General features: G+C 42.9%; 1 protein-coding gene across 3 annotated transcripts in view; it reads left to right on the forward strand.

The window, feature by feature from the left end:
- Positions 1-11469: 11469 nt before the first annotated feature.
- Positions 11470-23330, forward strand: part of RALBP1 (ralA binding protein 1) — a 64942-nt gene continuing 53081 nt past the window's right edge. Inside the window, exon 1 of one of the 3 annotated variants that reach the window (XM_074944640.1) lies at positions 11470-11626. The gene's annotated coding sequence lies outside the window, so the exon portion shown is untranslated. Of the gene's footprint in view, positions 11644-23330 lie in introns of all 3 variants that reach the window. The other 2 variants (XM_074944639.1, XM_074944642.1) reach the window with 2 other exon arrangements.

A 23330-nucleotide genomic window follows, 5' to 3' on the forward strand; every position in this document is an offset into this window, starting at 1 on the left:
GATTGTAGGAAAGCACTTAAACATGGGGTTGAAGTGAAGCATATGTGTAAGTACCTTGCTGAACTGGTATCTTATCCAGTTGAAGCATCTGGGCAACTTATATAATTAAACACTCACAATAAAATTGTAAATCCTTAAACTTTAAGTACTCAATAAAAAATGCCCTTGTGTAACAATCAGTGGTATAAATCCAGGTAAATTCTTGATCCACTAAATTCTCTTTGTTGCTATCTGTGGCTCCACTAATTAGGTGCCTGGACCCTGGAGAAGACGTACATGTAAGGTGAGGTGGTGACTTTAGGGGGAATAGGGAGTAGGTAGGAGGGGGCAGTGGGGTGAGAAGAGTGGGTAGGGGGAATTTGGGACGTGCAGGGCTGCGGCGGCCAGAGAAAGAGGCCACTTTCCCAGCTCCAGGGATGCAGCTGCCAGGGAGAGACGGCCCACCTTCCCAGCCTCAGCTCTGTGGATGCTGTGGCGGGGGAGAGAACCCCCTCCTTCCCAGCCCCAGCTCGGGGGGCAGCTGCGGTGGGGGAGAGAGGGAGAGACTCCCCTCCTTCCCAGCCCCAACTCAGGGGCTGCCCCAGTGGGGGAGAGAGGGCACATCTATTGTATTACAAAGGTAAGACTACTGATATTAAAATATGAGTTGGGTGCTTCTATTTGTAGAACAAAAAAAACGTAATTACTATTAAGTTTTTTTATATAGTGCTTTTATCCAAAGCACTTTACAATAGTTAGCTAATGGTACAAACAACATTTGGAACGATCATTAAGTGGTCCACTGAGACCCTCAGCAATTTTCAAGTGGTCCACGAAAAAAAAGTTTGAGAACCACTGCCCTAGGAAACATCCACTGCACTTTCCCGTTCTTAAGCAATGGATATAAGGGGTAATCACGTCACCACATCTATAACAAGAACTGGATTTATACTTGCGGGACTCACCAGTTCCTACTGTTGCTATTTTCTGAGTGAGTGGATTCTTTAGCCCTTTTTGGTTGAATGGGGAGAATGTTTTTACAATCTATTTACCAGGAAAAATTGGTACTAGAAGTTGTCACTTCACATGGCTGAGATAGTGCTGATGGCATGAGCTGTTCAAACAAGCAGGGTGTGAGTCTGGTGGGTGACACTCATCCATGGCAAGTATAAAAAATGCCTGGGGTAAAGTATGTAGCTTTCAGACGAATCTGATACATACAACATAGGGTTGCCAAAATTCACTCTGACCTTATCATTCCCTTATATGTATTTTAAAGATTTCTTATTCTTCTAGAAGTTGTTTGAAAGAGAGAGGTCTAAGCTGTGTAACTCCATAACACTAATGAGAGTTATATAGATAAAGCTTGTTATGTTGAGTAGATCATTTTTGGTCCATAGCTGTTTTAACTCTGGGATTTACTGTCAGTTTGTCCCCAAACTTTTGCAAACTAGTGATATTTACATATATCTTTACATATATACAAATATATCTTTTCACAGGCTTTCCTTTACTCTTATAAAATGTGTATGCCGAGATTTAAGGTGAATGCAAAAATCACACTCAGCCAAGGGAAAATTAAATGTTGTCTAATGCAATGCTTGCCATTGTAGCTTGCATGTAGTCTTTTGTGTTTGTGTTTTGTATGTCAGGTTAGCCACTGTCCTAAATCAGATCTGCCTTTGTTACTGCATACTTGGGTTGCTGGCAAGAGTTAAGTAGTCTCTCTACGGATTGTGTGCATGGAAGTTATTCTGGAATAAGGCAGGCTGTGAACTTGGACACTATAGCTATTCCAAAATAGCTTCCTGTGTGCACACTTTATTATTCCAGAATAAAAGTGTTCACATGGGGATGCACATGGAAAACTTATTCTGGAGTAGCTATGCTGGTCAATTTCCCCATGTAGCCAGTAACACTGAGTGTTCAACATTTTAGAGAAGTATCTAGAAGTGATAGTTCAGTCCGTTCATCAGAACCCGACATTTCCATTTCAAGGTAAGTGAAGGGGTGATAAGTCTTTGAAGTTGGTTCCATGCATAACTTTCATTCAAAAGAGAGGATGTCGGGTGCTAAGTAATCTGCCAAATATCATCAGAATGTTCTTACCTCACTAAACACTCTCCTTGCTCCTCCCTGAGCAAAATGGGGACAGACTTCAGTAAGCTCCCCTTTCCCAATGCTGCTGAGCAGCCAACTAGCTGACTCCCATGCCCTGTTCTTCATCAGCTGAAGATGAAGAAGAGGGCATGGGATGCCCTCAACTGAATATGGAAAGGCAGCCTCAGGCAACCTCCTGCCTTTTAGCAACCACAGCACCAGTTCATATCACTTTCCTGATTCAGGGGCCAAGGCAGCAAAGGTAGCCTCTTTTACTTTTCTCCTCGTCAGCAGGGACGGAATTGAGCCTGATCCTATAATGTAAACTGGTTGGGGTCTTCGTATTGAAGTAGTTCTTTTCCAAGGGTGCAGGCAGCCTACCTTCAACAAGTTAATCTGTAGCCAGAGCACTATAAAATAAAATCGTTAAGTAAGCTGTTCTTGCAAGCACTCTTTAAAAGCATCTTTTTAATTGACCAAATATAATAGTATTGTAGTTTGACCATGGCAAAATGTCTTGACCTTTATTTAAATCAATGGATAGTTTTTAAACTGCTACACTAGAAAACAACAATAATAGTGAATTTAAGGGCAAGGAGGGAGAAATTGAAAGTTACTTCACAAAAATGGCCTCTTAAAGCAACTACTTCCAAAAAATGCCAACAGCAATAACATTAGGAAAAGAGGCTTCCTCTAGCTCCTCCAAAAATCATTTTCTACTTGTGCATACTAGTTCTTATTTCTTTCCAAATCTGCCAGCATCTTGTCTGCTCCTGTTCAGAGAAATCTACTCGCTGACTATGTACTCTTTCTGCGAGTGGTATCTTATTCTGTTTTGGCCACTGCTTTACCTAAGGCCACCTTAGTTATTTCAAAATTTTTGTTAACTGACAAATTACAAAGTGTACCAGGATTCTTAGAGCTGTCACATTATTGCGTTCCTTAGTATTGGCATTATCCAAAAAGCTACTCCCAAGTTATCCGCATTGTAGATTTTAAACTTAATAGTAACTAGATAAACTCAGTGCAAAATGTAACTGCCATTAAATGTAAAATTTAAAAGTAGCAGTAAAGTCTTAATGGAGTTAATCAAACTTCATTTTCCATCAAGGATTTACGGCAGGTTTGCTGTCACACAGGGATTTTTTTTCACCTTATCAGAATGTATATTTTATTATGTTATGATATATCGCAGAATTCAACTCTCACTTGATACGCAGGGATTTGCTGCTCGGAGCACAGCTAAGCCATGTGTTTTTTCTACACTGAAACATGAGGAAATATGAACATACTTACTTGAGCCCTTATGCTTGAGGTTGAATTAATTTCCATCAGTTGTCTAATACTTTTCACTTTATATATAGCGCCTTTGATTGGAAGAGCTCAGTTCTTTACAAAGGGTTTGATGCTCACATTACAAATGGCAGGGAGGAGGACCTGTGACACAGGTAGGACTGGTCAGATAGAGTGGGTACCAGTCAATAATTGAACCTAGCTGTCTTTGCCAGTCCTCTGCACTAGCAACTAGACTTGCTGCCTTCCTGAGGAGAGTTGGCGCTTTCAGTTGCTTTAAAAAATGTATGCTAGTTTTGTTAACAAAATATCATGCAGCAAATCTATTCCTGTAGTCTTCCCAGCTGCCAGCGAGTGGAGATGTGTGGCATCCCTGGGATCAAATTAAAAATGGAGAATAATTAAATGAATCTTTAATTCCTGATAACTGAGCTTATCAAAACTGAGGGCCAGACCCTGCAATGTTCTCTTGAATTCTTGGGCGGGGGGAGGTGTTCAGGATATTTTCACTATCTGTCTAGTATTGTTAAATTGTGTGGTGGGTGGGTGGGTGGGTGTTTTTTAAGGCAATTGTCATTCAGGATCCAAATGTGAATTGATGAATTGATTCTGCAATTCTCTTAAGGCAGTTTCCTTTCTTTTTTCCCCTTCCCCTTTCTCCACAAGCTGAGAGATGAATGGTGACCACCTTTGATCAGCAGTTGTGATCTTTTCCAGTGCACATAAGAACATAAGATTGGCCATCTAGCACAGTATCCTGTCTTCCAACAGTGGCCAGTACCAGAAACTTGAGAGAGAGTGAACAGAGCAGAGCAATTTATCAAGTGAACCATCCCTTGTTGTCCAGTTCCAGCTTCTAGTAGAAGTTTAGGGACAGCCAAAGCATGGGGTTGCATCCGTGACCATCTTGGCTCATAGCCATTGATGGACCTTTCCTCCATGAACTTATCTAATTCTTTTTTGAACCCAGTTATACTTTTGGCCTTCACAGCATCCCCTGGCAACAGTTCCACAATATTGACTGTGTCTTATGTGAAGAACTGTTTCCTTATGTTAGTTTTACACCTCCCATCTTTTAATTTCATTGGGTGACCCTGGCTTGTGTTGTATGAAGAGGTAAATAACACTTCCTTGTTCAGTTTCTCCATACCATTCGTGATTTTATAGACCTCTGTAATATCCCCCCTCAGTCATTTTTTTCCTAGCTGAATAGTCCCATTCTTTTTAATATGTCTTCATATGGAAGCTGTTCCATACCCTTAATCGTTTTCATTGCCCTTTTCTGTACTTTTTCCAATTCTAATACACCTTTTTTGAGATGGGGTGATCAGAACTGCATGCAGTATTCCAGGGGTGGGCATATCATGGATTTATATAATGGTACTGTGCTATTTTCTGTCTTATTATCTATTCCTTTCCTAGTGGTTCCTAACATTCCGTTTGCTTTTTTTGATTGCTGCTGCACATTGAGCAGATGTTTCTGGAGAACTATCCATGATGACTCCAAGATCTCTTTCTTGTGTGGTAACAGCTAATTTAGACCCCATCATTTTGTACATATAGTTGGGATTATGTTTTCCAATGTGCATTACTTTGTATTTATCAACACTTAATTTCATCTGCCTTTTTTTTGCCCAGTCACCCAGCTTTGGGAAGATCCCTTTGTAACTCTTTGCAGTTCGCTTTGGACTTAACTATCCTAAGTAATAACACGGCTGCTACTCTGAAACCTAAGTAATTTTGTGTCACCTGTGAACTTTCCACCTCACTGTTTAGCCCTTTTTCCAGATCATTTATGAATCTGTTGAATAGAACTGATCCTAGCACGGATCTTTGGGAGACCCTGCTATTTAGCTCACTCCACTGTGAAAACTGTTTATTCCTACCTTTTGTTTCCTATCTTTTAACCAGTTACCGATCCATGAGAGGACTGGTTCCCTCTTATATCCTGACACCTTACTTTGCTTAAGAGCCTTTGGTAAAGAGTGGAAGGTAAATAATTTGGCTTTGCATACACAGACCTTGTCTCCACTACAGTTTACTTTAGTATAACTTGTGTCATGCACGGGTGTGAATAATCCACACCTCTGAGCAACAAAAGTTTATACTGACCTAAGCACCAGTGTAAATAGCACTATGTCAGCGGCAGAGCTTCTGCTGACAAAGCTACTGCCTCTCACAGAGGCAGAAGTTATTAAGCTGATGGAAGAACTCTCTCCCATTGGCTTAGAGCATCTCCACCACAAGCACTACATCGGTGCAACTGTGCTGCTGTAAGTGCTGTAGTGTAGCTGTAGCCTGAATCAACCCTTAATTTTAGTGTTCAAGTTTACCAATGGTTGTCTCCTTGAATCCCTCTGCAATATTGAGAAGCATGCTGCAAAGATACAGTAGATTTTTCTCCTCTGTTAGCCTCTTCTGCCTTTTTATTATGGTGGTGTTGGTAAAAACTCCGTAACTGAATGCTGCATTAAGATTTCCAAGTAAAACAGGACTAAAATCCCTGTTTTATACCTTAATGATAGAATACAGTCTTCAAAATTGCCACAGTAACTCTTCATGGGACAACTAGATTTTCTGTAACTCTTTAAATAAACCTACTTCCTCAGAGACTGGAATGGCTTCTCCGGAAATGGTCTAGCCTGTCAGTTCAGCAGTGTACTTAAAATCTTCCATGAAATAGTTTTCATGATTCCTAAACAAACAAACAACTGCCTTTCCTGAAGTAGTGTTAAAGCTGGCAGGAGAGGGAATGAACACTTCTTAATTTATACAGCTGTGCTTTTCTTGGTTTCTCTAAACACACCCTTTCCAAAACTCCAACCCATTATTTATTATACTTGTGAGGCTCAGTTGTAGCAGCAAGATTGAATTTCAAAGTGAGGGCCTGTCATTTCAGATACCCTACCCCAGCTCCTATGCACTCTCTCCTTCAGATAGCCAACAAGATTCTGCCAGCAGTAAATGTAATGAGATGGACAGAGTGAGACTATTTCTGAGGTAACCGGGACCCTGGCCGCTTAGAGCTTTACAGACATAGAAACTGATATAGTGAATTTCACATGACAGTGTACTGGAAGCTAGTGCAGTGTAATATGCTTTCACCTGTCTGCCCTCAGAAATTGGGAAAGTTTCATTCTGCATTAGTTAGCCAATGGGATGATTGTGGGCTTACATTGAGAATTGCCTATATGAATCCCCATTCTTGGGAGTTGAGTGTTCTGGTGAACATCACCTAAGAATAGGGATCCATACAAGCAATCATCTAAAAGAACTATAGCGGCTAGTGAAGGAACCTTTGTTTCCTCCTGTTGCCAGCTGTATTATAGCCTTTGTATGACAAAAATATTGCTTGTAATATTAAACTGTAACAGTTAGTCTTTGACATTAGGATTTTCTTCTAAAGGAATGTGTGGGAGTTGCTTGGTTAGGAAGTACATTGTAGGAAAATATCTCTATGCTCATGAACACTAATCAGAGTGTTTACAACCCTCCCTTTTGTATTTTCCACTGAATAGACACATACAAATTCCTGTGGGGGACCCTTACGTTACCACAGAAAGTTGCACAAAGAATCCATTCTGTAGAGATCAAGGAGTACTGAATCTCAAGTGAATAAATGAAGCAGGTGGCAAACTGCCATAGTATTAATGTGTCCAATAGCTCTAGGATTATGCTTGAAGGCTGTGGAAATGAGTCAGAGCACTACTTACTGAAACAAATTCCCTTGTTGATTAGACTCCTGAAAGAGATTCAAGATAAGCAGGTGTTTAACATACCCAGAAACTCACATTTAAAAAGAGGCAGAGTACAAAAATGTATTTAAGGGACACCAAACAAAGTAGGCACTGAGATGGAAGATACATTTCCTGGCACCGATCACATGCTCAACCAACAGTCAGATTATTTCTCCATTCTCTCGTATTATATGGAAGGGCGAAGACGAATCAAAAAAGATGCTAGGTGACTCCTTGGCAAATGCGGAAGTCAAAATATATTGCTGCTTTGTGATATAAGTATATCACTGGTAACCATGAAGCTTCATTCTAAGTTTATTCCAAAAGCAAAGTGAATGTGCAGACCTATAGAGCTGACTTGATCCTTATGTGTTTATCGATGCTTCTTAAAGAGTGGTTGGGTTTTCTACTCTTGCAACATTTTTAAGGAGAATATAACATGACTTAGTTATATTCTAATTGAATTATGGAAAACACTAGGTATTTAACAAAACCTCTGTTCAGAAGAACGGATGTGCTGCTGAGTTTCTAGGTGCAGGCCACATCACATTTCCCTCTTTACCTAACAACTGCTGTTTTCCCCAGCTGTTCTTTGTTGGGAATAGACTCGTGGTTCGGCATTGGGGTGGGAAGAGTCAGTGAAGGCAATGTTCTACACCATCCTTACTACAGGACTACCCAGCTGCATGTGGCTCTCCTCACACCCACTACTATGCTCGCAGGAGGAAGAAGTGAGACCCACAGCATTTCTCTTTGTATAGAATTGCCCATAGTGTTTCAAAGTGAGATTTTCTAGCAGATAAGCTCCTCTAACTGCATTGTATAATTTTATTAAGAGAATGGAAGAGGTCCACTACAGTAAGATGAAGACACTTGCATGAGTCCTCCACTAAGATGGCAACTACTGCAAATCTATAAAAATGGTTGTGATGCACAGACTAAAAATATAGCCGTGTGTTGTGGTTGGTAGTGTTGAAAGATGACATCCACTTTTTGAGGAACACTGGGAACTTTAGAGAATTTTAAAAGTACAGTGACCTCCACACCCTAAGAGTCCCTAAACTACGAGGAAGATGCTGCGAATGTGGTGGAGTTTCCTCTGTGAGCAAGATCAGGCAAGGAGTAAGAACTGTGCTTCCTTGCCCCAGCAGGAGGAAAGCTCTGACACTCCAGAAGGTGACCAGGCAAAAGATACCTGTTGTTGCTCTCAAACTCCTCCCCTTGTCAGTAGAAAGAAGAGGTCTTGGCTCCTGTATCAGAAGGAATCTACATGTTTAGTGAACGGAAGAGAGCCTTGGCACTGTGTGTATGCGATGCCTACAGTGGGAAACTGAAAAGCCTAAGATTAGTCTCCCTAACACCCACATTTACTTTTTCCATTTGAAAACAAAACAAAAACATCACATATCTATTTATTTACCGATCATAAACATCTATTATAAACTTTTTTTAGATCTGTAATTAATAATTTCTTACTGTACAATTACTTACTGCACTAAATAATGTCATTTGCCAGGAAAAAAATTAGTATCAAAGGAAGAAAGCATACATAGTATTCTGGATATTTCCAAAGTGCCTGTCCAATAATGGGAGAACCAGCTAGCACTTTTCAGTCAATCAAAAACACAGATTCTAACAACTCCAAAATAAGATTTACCAATTACGGTAGAAAGGGTGTACAAAACACTGGAATATGGAATTATTAACCTTTTGACAGAACCTCGGTTAACTAGGGCTCTGATGTATGTTAACATTTAATATTTACTGTACTAAATGGAAGCGAGGTAGCAATTCTACAGTTCAGATTGTAAATAACTTTCCATTGTAAACTTAATTACAAACCCCCCACTTTAAGATACACACACGCACGCATGCAAAAAGAATTTTTTTAAAGGTCTGGTTTCTAGCCAAAGGAAATTTCTGGCAAACTTGGAGAATTGGACCAGAAGTTTCTGTGATATGAAACTCTGAAAAATGAGGATGTTCATATTTTGAATAGTCTTCTAATTTTAGTTTTCTAAATCCCAAACTCAAAAATAGTCTCAAAGTGATTATTTTTCTAACGTTCAGAAGCCTTGATTACCACTAGTTTATAGGATTATATCTGCTACAGTCTGGGGCTAGCATTAGGAAGTTTTTCCTATGGGCCTCTGGACACCTTGTGAAGTTTGCCATTGGTCTGTAAAGATTGCAAGAGGTCTGGCTGTATAGGAGGCTGTACGCTCTGCCAGCCAAATCATTTGTTCAAGAAAGTTAAAAACTCCACTGGCATGTCCTGTTGTGGTGCACATTTCACCTCTAATAAATTATAGCAACAGAGACTTGCAGAGCATATGAACTATTTACAGCAAGTTTTCAATGATCAATGGGCCAGTTCATCCAATCCTGCACTCAAATGCAAGCAGGGCCCTCTGGGAAGGAAAAATCTACGAGAGGATCACTTTGTGGAGACTCTCCCACCTCACCAATCCTCCACCAATGATACTCCCTCCCTCTTTGAAAAAGGCTGCAAGACCCACTCCCAAACCTACCTAATCCTTCTAGCAGACCACCCAGAATCCTTCATAAGGACCTCAGATCCCAGTTCACATGGGGGGTGGCGGGTAGGGAGAGGGGCTCAGACGCAGCCAGAAAGGCAAACCTCCTCTAGAACCTGGTTCACATGATGGGGGTAAGGAAGAGGGGATCACACCTCTGTAGATGGGAGAGGAATGAGAGGATGGATGACAGCCTGGTACTTTTGTCTCCTCCAAGGCTTCCTCCCTAGTGTCCCACCCCTTCCCTCCTCATTACTTGATCCCCCAAATCACCCTCCCCTCCCAGCGAGCATTTGCCTGTGTACTTTATTGTCTTTTCAAACCAAGTTTCAGCACCTTCTGACCATTCTGCGGCAGTCCCGTCACCTTTCCTGAAATAAACACCCCCCTTCGACAGAGGCAGAGGCAGCAAGATATGCTGTCCCCTTGGGTTGTTTCAGATTGCTGCCCTGACTGCACGGTGCCTGCTGCCTGGGGCTCAGATGCAATGACCGCAACAGGTTAATAATTCCATATTCCAGTGTTTTGTACACCCTTTCTACGGTAATCGGTAAATCTTATTTTGGAGTTGTTAGAATCTGTGTTTTTGATTGACTGAAAAGTGCTAGCTGGTTCTCCCATTATTGGACAGGCACTTTGGAAATATCCAGAATACTATGTATGCTTTTTTCCTTTGATACTAATTTTTTTTCCTGGCAAATGACATTATTTAGTGCAGTAAATAATTGTACAGTGAGTAAGAAATAATTACTTAATGAAGCAATATTGCAGACCTAAAAAGCGTTTATAATAGCTGTTTGTGATCAGCAAATACATGGAAATGTGATGTTTTTGTTTTGTTTTCAAATGGAAGAAGTAAATGTGGGTGTTAGGCTTTTCAGTTTCCCACTGTAGGCATCGCATACACACAGTGCCAAGTCTCTCTTCCGCTCACTGCAGTGTAGATTCCTTCTGAGACAGGAGCCAAGACCTCTTCTTTCTACTGACGAGGGGAGGAGGTTGAGAGCAGCAACCGGTATCTTTGGGAACACAAGTGCGGGGCAGCCCTGCGGGTAGTTATCCAGCGCGTTAGCGCCTCTCCTTCTGCACACGCTCAGTGGCTGAGCCACTTGGCCGTAGACCCGCCTGGCGGGCACCGAGCTGGAGAAGCAGTTTGGCCAAAGAACATTTTTATTTGAACCCGCCAGGGCCTGACGCTGCCAGGGCCGGTGCAGGGACGCTGCTTTGGTTGCTGCCGGCACACGTCACCTTTAAGGACAGCTATTTTATTCAGGGGGCTGCACCCCTTGGCCCCGGACTTGGAGGCACTCGGGATCGCCGCACAGATGTCAGAGCGCGGGGAGCAGCCAAGCTCCAAACAGAAAGCGGGGCTGGGAGACTCGCTCTTAGTCACCCACCCAGACCGCTCCGGGTCCAGCTGGCACCGGCCCTGCCTGGGCACCGTGTCCAGAGAAAAGCCCGGCGGGGCGGCCGGGGGCGGCTGAGGCGGACCGTGGGCAGGGGGCGCCCGCGAGCTGGACGCGGGCACAGCGCGAGGCGTTCCACCCTCCGACGTCCAACCTCCTTCCGTCCCGGCCTCTGCTTCAAGGGATGGAACTACAATTCCCAGCATGCCCCACGCGGCCATGTAACACCCACTAGGCGGAGACTTAACCGTCTCCAGCCGTGCGCTAGCGCACAGTTGTCTCCCCGTCGCGTACTCATCGAGAATACGCATGCGCGCCCCGCCCGCCGTTTGCGAGGCGCATGCGCAGCTCCATCCCGCCTCTTGTGGCTGCCTTTGCTACGCGCATGCGCGCCCCTTCGCCTACCGCTGCCGGGGGCAGTCGGGTGGGGGAAAGGCTGGTGGCGGCGCATGCGCTTTAGCAGGCTCGCTGTATTCACGCATCCGTACCCGTCCTTGTAAACGGGCGGCGGAGGCGGAATGGGGCGCGAGGCGGGGCGCGCGTGAGGCCGAGGCGGAGCCGAGCCGCCCTGCAGGCAAGCGGAAACCCGGGGTCGGTGCTGGGGTCGCGTATTTGGGGGTCCCCGCCCCCATTTCCCGGTGTGGGGTGACCGGGGGGGAGTGACTTCCGGGCCGGGGGGTGAGAGTGCGGCCCCCCGGGGGGATTGACAGTGCCAGGGATTCCCCCTCAGGGACCCTCTCCCCCCCTTGGGCGCCAGGGACCCTCCCCCCCCAGCGCCTTCCCTGGAGAGGCGTTTACACCGGGGACCACCACCACCACCTCCTCGAGGCTGCTGCCGCCCGTGCTGTCTCCTGGGCAAGGGTGTGGCAGAGCCCAGCACCCCCCCCCCCACCCCGCAACAGTGACAGGGGCTGTGTATGCCCGCATCTCCCATTGCCCCAGCCCGGTGCCCTCAGGGATTGGGGGAGGCACCTAGCTTTTGCACCTGCTTTCCTCTCCCAGGGTGAGCATCGTACCTCCCAGTGGCAGATACCAAGCTCCCTGCACCCCACGTACTCCCAAATGGTTGTATGCTGTGAAACACACATGAGATTCTGTGCTTCGCATATAGCACCAATGGGGAGGACTGTGGTGCTGCTACATATTACTGTCCTGTCTTTTTCATCCACTTACCCTTTATTTTCTTGAAGTGGAAATCACTCATAAAAGAAACAAAACTGCCATTATGCTCTTATATATAGTGTGTTTGGAATGTACCTACTATGCTGTGCACAATACCAGCCATTAATAGTATATTTGTTGTTACAGCTGTGCTATGTAAGTAAAAAGGTGGACCCTGTCCCAAAGTGTGTGTTATCCGTTAAAGCAAAATGCAATGAAGGGGGCAACAGAACATGGGGGGGAAAGTGCATTAGGTCAAAGAACATTTTGTTCTGGAAACACTGAGGTTTGTAGTCATTCTGAGGAGTTCCACAGTCCTGGGTAATTTGCTAAGAAAGCTCTGCCTTCTGCACAAATCAGCCCTTTTTTTTTTTTTTTTTTTGAGATTGACAAAGTCCATTGTTGCAGTGGAACAGAGTGGACCTGCTCACATAGAGTGAAGATAATGATCAATCAGATGTAGCACCTTTCATCCTGAACGCTCTTGATCCACTTCAAAGAATACACGTACAGCATCGCTAAAATGCATCTGCCAATAAGCTTGAAGGTGGCAGTCAGGTGGCATCTAGTAAGATGTAGAATAAGAAGGAGGGGAAATTATTAGAGCATTTGAGGTCAATCTCTACTCTTACAAAAATGTTATGGGATCTTAATAATCATACAGATGTGGATACAGCCTTTATTGCATAATGCAGTTCAACTTTTTTAATGTTGACTTCTAGTGTAGTAATAATATATAAATCAGTATTATTTAGTATTTGTAATGCTTAGGGGCCAGAGTTATACACCAGGACCTCATTGTGCTAGGTGCTGTACAAACACATAACAAAAAGTTTCTGCTCTAGGGGGCTGACAGTCTAAGTTTGAGACAAGAGATGACAGATGGGGGAGTACAATTAAACAGTGAGGCGGTATTGATCAGCATGGTAGGCAGTGGTCTGTGCACACTAGCAGCCTAAACATTATCATGTTTTCTGTAGGCATCACAGCAAAAGGGGAGTTCTGAGGAGGGATTTGAAGGTGGATAGTGAGGTAGCTTTGTAGATGTTTTGAGGGAGTGGCTCAAGTCTTTGGGGCACCATGAGAGAAATAATATACTGGAATAAACACACATTTCAGCTATTTGCGTCCAAAAGTATGACAACTTAGTGTGGATCTGGGTTCAGTTTCCGGTTTTGCTAAAGGCTTCCAGTGTTGCCTGAGAAAGTAACTTAATCTTTCTTTGCCACAGTTCCCCATCTGTAAAATGGGAATAATAAAACTTTCTTTCTCCCACCCTTTGACTTGTCTATTTAGATTGTAAGATTTTTGAACTTGGCTTGCTCTAAACATAGTTTTTGTACTAGTATAACTTTCAGTTAGGGATATGATATGTTTTTTAAACAAATGGTTAAAATAGTATGCCACCTAATGTGGACTCTTATCTTGGTATAAAGGTGCCTTCTATCATTGTAACTTATTTCCATTCCTGTATGGAAATAACTAAACTGGTGTAAAGCATCTTTATATTGAAATAATTGGGTCCACACTAGATGGGTTATACTACTCTCAGTGTACCAGTGTAATAAAAGCAGTATAACTTTTGTGTGTAAAATCCTTGTTATGTGTGTGTATGCTGCATCGAGCACATAGGCGCTGCATCGAGCACATAGGCACTACACTAATACAACTCTAATTTTTATGTTATTTGTATTGCTCTTTGCAAAAGTTTAATGGTAGTCTGCCAACTAAAAATACTTGATAGGCTAGATAGATGAATATTTAAGATATTACTGCCTCAAAATAATGTATTGTGTACTCTTTTTTTTCTCATTCCATAAAATCTGGCAACATGTAACCAGTGTCAGCAGAAAGGAACACTGGGGATGGATTGCTGTCGTATGACAGTAAAGGGGCACAGGCAAACACACATACTTAGCTTAATGCACTTGAGTAGTCTCACTGAAATCGGTGAGACTACTCTCATGTAAGTATTTACAATATTTGGGAGCTTAGTTTTCCATTTTGTGTGCATGTTTTTAACATTGTAAAAGGGTTGAAAGAAATTTTAAACATAGAAAAAGTGACTGGAAAAAACACAAATTGGACAAGGACCAAGGAAAGTCGTTGCCCTTCCGGCTCCATATTTACTACAGTAGAACCTCAGAGTTACAAACACCTTGGGAATGGAGATTGTTCATAACTCTGAAATGTTCGTAACTCTGAACAAAATGTTATGGTTGTTCTTTCAAAAGTTTACAGCTGAACATTGACTTAACACAGCTTTGAAACTGTACTATGCAGAAGAAAAATGCTGCTTTTTACCATCTTAATTTAAACTAAACAAGTTCAGAAAGAGTTTCCTTACCTTGTCAAATCTTTTTTTTAAACTTTCCCTTTATTTTTAGTAGTTTGTTTAACGCAGTAGTGTACTGTATTTGCTTTTCTTTTTTTTTTTTTGGTTTCTGCTGCTGCCTGATTGTGTACTTCCAGTTGCAAATGAGGTGTGTGGTTGACCAGTCAGTTCATAACGCTGGTGTTCATAACACTGAGGTTATTTCTAGTGTAATTCTTTGAGGCTTTCTGGTTTTGGGTTTTTTTTAATTTTCTAATTTTTATAAAATAGAAATATCAAAAGTCTTAAACTGCTCAATATAGAGAAAAATTGGACTTTCTCTTTACCATTTAAATTCTTTGTGACATTACTGAACAGTCATGACACTGAAGGCATCCCATTGTATCCTGGAACATGTCAGCAGTCTCACAAAAGAAACTTTCACTGACTTGGTGGTATATATAACTTTTAACTGCTTGTTAGTTGTTTGAAAATTCTGCTTCTCATAGAATGCTGGAACAGCATTGTAAAAATGGAAAATAACACTCTAATCTTGCCTGCCTAACTCCAGAGTTTGGGGGATTTTTCAAGTATGCAGGACTTTCTCCAGTGTCTCTGCCAGTGCCACAGCCATGGGTACAAAAGATGTGAAAGTGACATTAAATGTAATTGACTTTGTTCAGGCAAGCCACCAAAATGAGTTTTTGATTCCCAGTCATCTGGAATCTTCTTAAAGCTGATGTCCTGTTTTCTTGATTTTAATAACAAAAAGTATTTGTCAATATTTTCAAATAGAAGAGAGACATAGGGGTATAGAAAAAGATGAGGAAAGCCAAGAGGAAAATCTCAAGGTTTCCCATTTTAGGCAGGAATGCCATTGACCCAGACTAAAGTGAATGATTGCCGATTTGAGTGACAGTTAATTTTAAAGTAAGACATCCAGTGGTTCAAAGCAAATGCCAATCTAAATTAGTCATCATAACGCACAGTTTTTGTGTAAAAAGGAAATGTCACTAAGCATTTTTTGTGGTTACTTTTTTTTATTTTTGTTTTAATTGTCATCTCCCAGTGATCAAAGTACTATTTTGGTACAGTAGTTATACTACACTGAATATTCTCATGTTTATGTGGACTTGTTTAGGTTAGTGCACAGTGATCGCTTCCTACTTTGAATCAGAGTTTCAGCTGGTGTCCTGCTGCTTACCTAAAGAGTCAATCCAGCAAGGAGCATGTTAGTCAGCAGAAAGGAACAATGGGGATGGATTGCAGTCTTATGGCATGCACTGCTACAGACTAGGGACTGAGTGGCTAGCCAGCAGTTCTGCAGAAAAGGACCTGGGGGTTACAGTGGATGAGAAGCTGGATATGAGTCAACAGTGTGCCCTTGTTGCCAAGAGGGCTAACGGCATTTTGGGCTGTATAAGTAGGAGCATTGCCAACAGATTGAGGGACGTGATCATTCCCCTCTATTCGGCATTCGTGAGGCCTCATCTGGAGTACTGTGTCCAGTTTTGGGCCCCACACTACAAGAAGGATGTGGAAAAATTGGAAAGAGTCCAGCGGAGGGCAACAAAAATGATTAAGGGGCTGGAGCACATGACTTATGAGGAGAGGCTGAGGGAACTGGGATTATTTAGTCTGCAGAAGAAAAGAATGAGGGGGGATTTGATAGCTGCTTTCAACTACCTGAAAGGGGGTTCCAAAGAGGATGGATTTAGACTGTTCTCAGTGGTAGAAGATGACAGAACAAGGAGTAATAGTCTCAAGTTGCAGTGGGGGAGGTTTAGGTTGGATATTAGGAAAAACGTTTTTTCTAGGAGGGTGGTGAAGCACTGGAATGGGTTACCTAGGGAGGTGGTGGAATCTCCTCCCTTAGAGGTTTTTAAGGTCGGGCTTGACAAAGCCCAGGCTGGGATGATTTAATTGGGGATTGGTCCTGCTTTGAGTAGGGGGTTGGACTAGATGACCTCCTGAGGTCCCTTCCAACCCTGGTATTCTATGATTCTATGACAGTAATGGGGCTCAAGCAAAATGAGGAATGGGTTGGAAAAAATGCAGTATGTGAGAATAATACCAACCTTGTGCATATGAATCAGAATGTCAAATGTAGCATCCATTTTCACAAGAATTAACAACCATAAAGATTCAATTCTATTTAAAAACAGGTCTAATTTTTAGAATGCTAGTTATACAGCGAATTTAAAAAAAAAGACTGATGACAAATCTCTCTTTAACTAATCCTGAGTTATTGAAGGGATTCTCAGGTCAGTGTCAGATTAAGTGTTCAAATTCACTTGATTGTTAGGGTGATCAGTACCTTAAGAATTCCAACTGTACATGTTTGTATTGATCTTGTTGCAGCACTTTTGAAAAGAAAAAGAAAAAAAGGGAGAACCCACTTCCTGTGTGTTACACTGAAAATAAATGGATGTATATTGATCTCGTTGTTGTTTCACTCCATATATTTTGTCCTAATAGAAGTCCTTGTGGCAATTTAGAGACTAACAAATTTATTTGGGCATAAGCTTTTGTGGGCTAGAACCCACTTCATCAGATGCATGGAGGGGAAAATACAGTAGCAGGTATATATACAGTACATGAAAAGATGGGAGTTGCCTTACCAAGTGGGGGGTCAGTGCTAATGAGACAATTCAATTAACAGTAGAATATCAAGAGAGGAAAAATCACTTTTGTAGTGGTAATGAAGGTGGCCCATTTCAAACAGTTGACAAGAAGGTGTGAGTAACAGTATGGGGAAAATAGTTTTTGTAATGACCTATTCACTCCCAGTCTTTATTCGGACCTAATTTGATGGTATCCAGTTTGCAAATTAATTCCAGTTCTGCAGTTTCTCGTTGAAGTCCGTTTTTGAAGTTTTTTGTTGAAGAATGCCACTTTTAAGTCTGTTATTGAGTGACCACGGCGATTGAAGTGTTCTCCTACTGATTTTTGAATGTTATCATTCCTGATGTCAGATTTGTATCCATTTATTCTTTTGTGTAGAGACTGTCCGATTTGGCCAATGTACATGGCAGGGGGACATTGCTGGCACACGATGGCATATATCAGATTGGTAGATGTGCAGGTGAACGAGTCCCTGATGGTGTGGTTGATGTGGTTAGGTCCTATGATGGTGTCCCTTGAATAGATATGCGGACAGAGATGGCTCCGGGGTTTGTTGCGGGGTTTGGTTCCTGAGTTAGTGTGTTTGTTGTGTGGTGTGTAGTTGCTGGTGAGTTTTTGCTTCAGGTTGGGGGGCTGTCTGTAAGCGAGGCCTGGCCTGTCTCCCAAGGTCTGAGAGAGTGAGGGATCATCCTTCAGGATAGGTTGTAGATCCTTGATGATGCACTGGAGAGGTGTTGGGGGCTGAAGGTGACGGCTAGTGGCGTTCTGTTACTTGCTTTGTTGGGCCTGTCTTATAGTAAGTAACTTCTGGGTACTCTTCTGGCTCTGTCAATCTGTTTCTTCGCTAGGTGGGTATGGTAGTTTTAAGAACGCTTGATAGAGATCCTGTAGGTCAGGGGTGGGCAAACTACGTCCCGCTGGCCGGATCTGGCCCATCAGGGCTTTGGATCTGGCCCGCGGGATTGCCCCCCGTGCTGCTCTCAGAAGTGGCCAGCACCACGTCCCTGGGGCCCGAAGGCGGGGCGGGGGGGGAGGCAGAGGGCTCTGTGCGTTGCCCTAGCCTCCAGGCACCGCCCCCCGCAGCTCCCATTGGCTGGGAATGGGGAACTGTGGCCAATGGGAGCTTCGGGGGAGGTACCTGGAGGCGTGGCAAGGGCAGCGTGTGGAGCCCTGTGCCCCGCAGGGACGTGGTTCCGGCCGCTTCCCGGAGTGACGCGGCGTGGGGCCAGAGCAGGCATGCAGGGAGCCTGCCCTGGCCCCGGTGTGCGCCACTGCTACCCGGGAGCCACTTTAGGTAAGCGGCGCTGGGCCGGAGCCCAAAACCCTCCTGCACCCCACCCCCGAACTTCCTGCCAGCACCTCGCACCCCTCCTTCACCCCAACTCCCTGCCCTGACCCCCCACCGCACCCTTCCTCCACCCCAAACCCCTGCTCTGAGCTCCCTCCTGCAGTCCGCACCCCTGCTGCACCCCTGCCCTGAGCCCCCTCCTGCACTCCGCACTCCTCCTACACCCCAACCCTCTTCCCTGAGCCCCCTCATACACCCCGCACCCCTCCTCTGCCCCAATCCCTTGCCCTGAGCCCCTCCCACACACTGCACTCCCTCCCGCACCCCTACCCCCTGCTCTGGCCCTGCATACAATTTCCCCACCAACATGTGGCCCTCGGCCCAAAAGGTTTGCCCACCCCTGCTGTAAGTGTTTGTCTCTGTCTGAGGGATTGGAGCAAATCTATTAGGACAAAATACATGGGGTGAAAGAAGTAATCTCCAAAGCTAAGCATCCAGCAGAGGAGCTCTCCTGTTTTGCTGGTGGTGATGAATGTTTTTGTTGTGGGTGTTTTGTAAAAGTTCTTAGGTTCATGTGTAGTGGGTGTTTTCTCTAAATTAGTAAAAATTAACTAGTCTGAACTGTATCAAGAAGACTCGTTAAATAATTATGGAATTATATAATTGCTTAATTATGGGATAATTATAGATTAGTTATAATTATATTACATTATAATGCCATTATAATATAATGTATAAAGGATAATTATGGACATAAATTCATTCATTATATTGATTGTAGTGGTGGGGAGAAGAAATAAGTACCCATCTGGTCTGTTTCAAATATGGTGAAGTGAGACGGAATGTTTCAGAAATTCAGTGGATTACTTAAATCTAATGATTTTTACATTTCCTGTTCATTAGGCATTTTTACCTCTCTAAATTCCGTACAAAGTGTGCTTCATATTGCTGCTAGTCTCCTCCAAACTAATCTCAACTGAAAAGTTCTTTCACAAGGAGCAAGTGGCGTACTTCTTAAAATGTTTAATCCTGAAATCTGGCTGTACAGTGCTCTCAGTTCACATAGCAACTCAAAGACCGCTTGATCATAGAGTTTATTTGGCTTGTTCTCAAGAATGTTCTGAAAATGCTTTACAAAGTTGTTGGTGGAAATGAAATACAGTTTGTGGGATGAGGGTTAGGAATGGACAGCTGGGTAGAGTTCTTGACTGCGAGCCTAGATGCGTAATGTAACTCTTGAATTGAGTCTTGGATTCAAATCCTACTTTGTCACATAAGAGGATGAATTTGATGGTCTCACCATAGTTCATAGGAATGTGGAAATGATGCCGTATCACAAAACAACTCAGAATGTGATAAGATTTGCAGTCTTTTCAGAAAAATAGCCTAGAAATGGAATAGCAGGGCATTCACAGGTCACAAATGAGGCACACTGTACACCCATCCTGTGCTTCGTTTTACCTAGTGCTTTTAGTCCTTTACTTTAAAGAACCCCAAAAATTTAACGTTAAAAAAATGCTTTCAATTCAGACTTTAGACATATCTACAGTCATGGGTGGCAGGTATAATAGGCCGGAGAGGCTCTGCCTCCTCTGGCGCTGCTGCGGCTGCTGGACCCCCGGTTGTGGAGTTTGGCGGCGAAGCTTTGCTTTATTATGCCCCATGCAGTTTCCTGGGTGGAGGAGGAAGCACATACCACCTCCTCCGCCGCCTCAGAACCTAAATGGGGCATGCCAAAAGCGTCTTCTAACAGACACTTTTCCCCGAGGCGGGTTGGGTCTGGGGAGGGAAGGCACATCTGCGCCTCTCCCAAGGCTCCTCTGGGTGTCGGGAGGAGGGGAAGGCTCAGGGCTTTGGCCAGCCTAGGGCTCCTCCAGTAGGGTGGGGGCGCTCAAAGCTTTGGCCAACCCAGGGCTCCTCCAGCCAAGTGGGGGGTTGCTCAGGGCTTTGGCTGGCCCAGGGCTCCTGTGGCCAAGTGGGGGGCTCTCTAGGTGGGGCTTGTGGCTCTGGCCATGGGCGGGAGGTGAGCAGGGAGTCCTGAGGCTCCAGCCGTGGGGAGGGTGCGGGCAGAAGGGGAGGAGCCGGGGGTTAGCCTCCCCAAACGGGGCTCCACCCACTGCCCATGTCTACAGTATAATCAAACATATATCATACAGGTCTGGTTTACACACAGTTTTTGTATCATAACTGCCAGGGATGTAATTCTGTTTTGTTTTTTTGTTTGTTTGTTTGTTTGTAACTGATCATTATATTGGTACAATCCCTAGTCTGGTAGTACTTAGGCCAGTATAAACATGCCTTTTACCAAGATAGCTTATTCTCCTTTCCGTATGGGAATACACTGTACTGATTTAAGTGCGTTTATACCAATATGTCCATGCTGAGGGATCATGCCACCTGCTTTAACTGTACTGGTATAGTTACAGTGGTACAGCTTTTGGATGTAGACAAGACATGATACCAATGAGTTATATTCTTTTATTGATAAAATATCAGCTAACCCAGGTTCAATCAGTTTATTAATCGAAGATAAATCAGCACAATGCAGAGAGGTTATACATTACCAATCTCTGGGAAACAGTCCTGCAGCATCCAGCCTGTCACAAAATGATTACAGAATTCTGGTTTATAGCCTGCTTGTTTACAACAGATGGAAAATCAAAAAATTACTCTGTATTAGCACAACCCTTTTCTCTTATGTGGCTTCATATATGTTTTGCAAAACATAGAGGTGTCTGTATCAATGTGACCCATTACAGATGCAGAACAGTAACTTGCAGATGGTGCATATCTTACAAGCCTCACCAGAACATACATCTTATTTTCTGACAGATTCTGTACATACAAAGAACAGAACTATATGTACAAAAACAGATTGCAACAGTTTAGTTACTAGTAGTTTTCCACACTAAGCTTAGCAGGAATACAGTTCATAGTTCTGCAACTTAGAATATATGATATATCTTCATTGTTCAGTATTAGCTATTTTCTTATTTTAGTTGCACAACACACCTTATTCTGTCAGACTTGTGGTTACATCAAAAAAGCTATTTACATATTTTGGTTAATACATCTGTTTGCAAGAGCTGATTTCACAGTCTTAGTACAATTCCATTCTTTAAATGATGAAACTACCACTGCAAGCATGAACACTATAGTTTCTCAGGCTGTAGTTTTCCACTTCATCTGTGGTCTAGTCATAGAGTATTATAGGACTGTGGTTCTCTTTGGTCATCACCATAATTGCACAGATAAGAGAGAGTGGACAAGGCATGGGGCTGGGAGTCGGAAACTCAAGTTCCAACACTGGCTCAGACATTGATTCTGAGCGTAGCTTTGGGGAAGTCATGTAACTTTTCAGTATTTGGGGTTTTTTTTGTTTGGTTGGCTGGCTCTCTTGCCTCCCACCTCCAACCTGTAAAATGGGGACAAGTACCTTACTCACATGGGTGTTGTGCGGAGTCAATATTTGTATAGCACTTTGAAGATGTAAAGTATATCAGTGGTAAGTAATGCTGTTAACTTCAAACTTGATATTAGAAAAAATATGGTCATGTATGTGAGTTTTTAATCTGAAATTAAAAAGATGTTCTATCACCCCACAGAACTGTACACTGCTAATGTTTCACCTGAGCCTTGTGTGGGACTGTTTTGTGAGTCTGCAAGTCTGCAGCCTGTAGGACAAACCCAAATTATATTTTCTCTTCTGTACCATAGGCTTCTGTGTTTGTTGTTGTTTCTGTAGCACATTGCCAATATAGTCAGAGTAAATATTTATTAGTTTTATTTAAGGCCTTCTCCTAAAATGTGTGTGTGTATGGGTATATGCTCTGTATAATCCATGTCTACTCCCTTCCAGGGGTTTTGTTTTATTGAATCTCAAACAACAATCAAACATGTTCTACAGCCAAAACTTTCAGTCCAAACGTGGCTGGGGCTAAGGTTTTTACTTCCAGAATCTCTCTGTACCAGACCTTAGTTTCCGTGCCCCTGAGAGAGTTTCTTTAGGTCTTCCCTTTATCCCCTTTATGTCTTAATTGGCATTAAATGAATATAGCTACTGGTACGGCATAAAAAGAAAAGGAGTACTTGTGGCACCTTAGAGACTAACAAATTTATCTGAGCATAAGCTTTCGTGAGCTACAGCTCACTTCATCAGATTCATGCAGTAGCTCACGAAAGCTTATGCTCAGATAAATTTGTTAGTCTCTAAGATGCCACAAGTACTCCTTTTCTTTTTGCGGATACAGACTAACACGACTGCTACTCTGAAACCAGGTATGACATAGTAATTCCACTGCACCTTCATGCAAGGTACGAGCACCTGATAGCAAGTCTTATATACATACATAGAATATGGCACATTTTTACAAATAATTTGACTTTTTACAGCAGTCTCCTTTCAGGCAATGAAAGCACGTTTATTAATTAAGTCATATAGGAAAAATTCTAGTTGCCTGGTGCAAGTCACTTTTTGATGGGCAAGTAAAATATCATAGAAAGAATGGATTAGTAGATTTTATGTCTGGGCTTGTATGTTTTCATGAACACTTTGCAAAGCTTAATTAAGTCTTGCAACATCCTTGCACAGTAGGTATTAACATTTCACATTAATCATAATTAATGATGCACTGTGTGTGACAGATTTGAGACCTTGGAAGCATGAAAATTTCAAAAGACTATTGTATTGGGATGTGCAGATACAAAAATTTATCACTAATCCCAGTATTTATAAATGCTAGCAGTGTTGGTCCCAGTATATTAGAGAGACAAGGTGAGTGAGGTAATATCTTTTACTAAATCAACTTCACCCACCCATCTTGTCTTTCTCACATGTCATTACATGGGTGATCCAGTCTTTATAGTGTACTTGGATTTTCAGAAAGCCTT

This window comes from Natator depressus, chromosome 2 (genome assembly GCF_965152275.1).
Source record: "Natator depressus isolate rNatDep1 chromosome 2, rNatDep2.hap1, whole genome shotgun sequence".
NCBI classification, from domain to species: Eukaryota; Metazoa; Chordata; order Testudines; family Cheloniidae; genus Natator; species Natator depressus.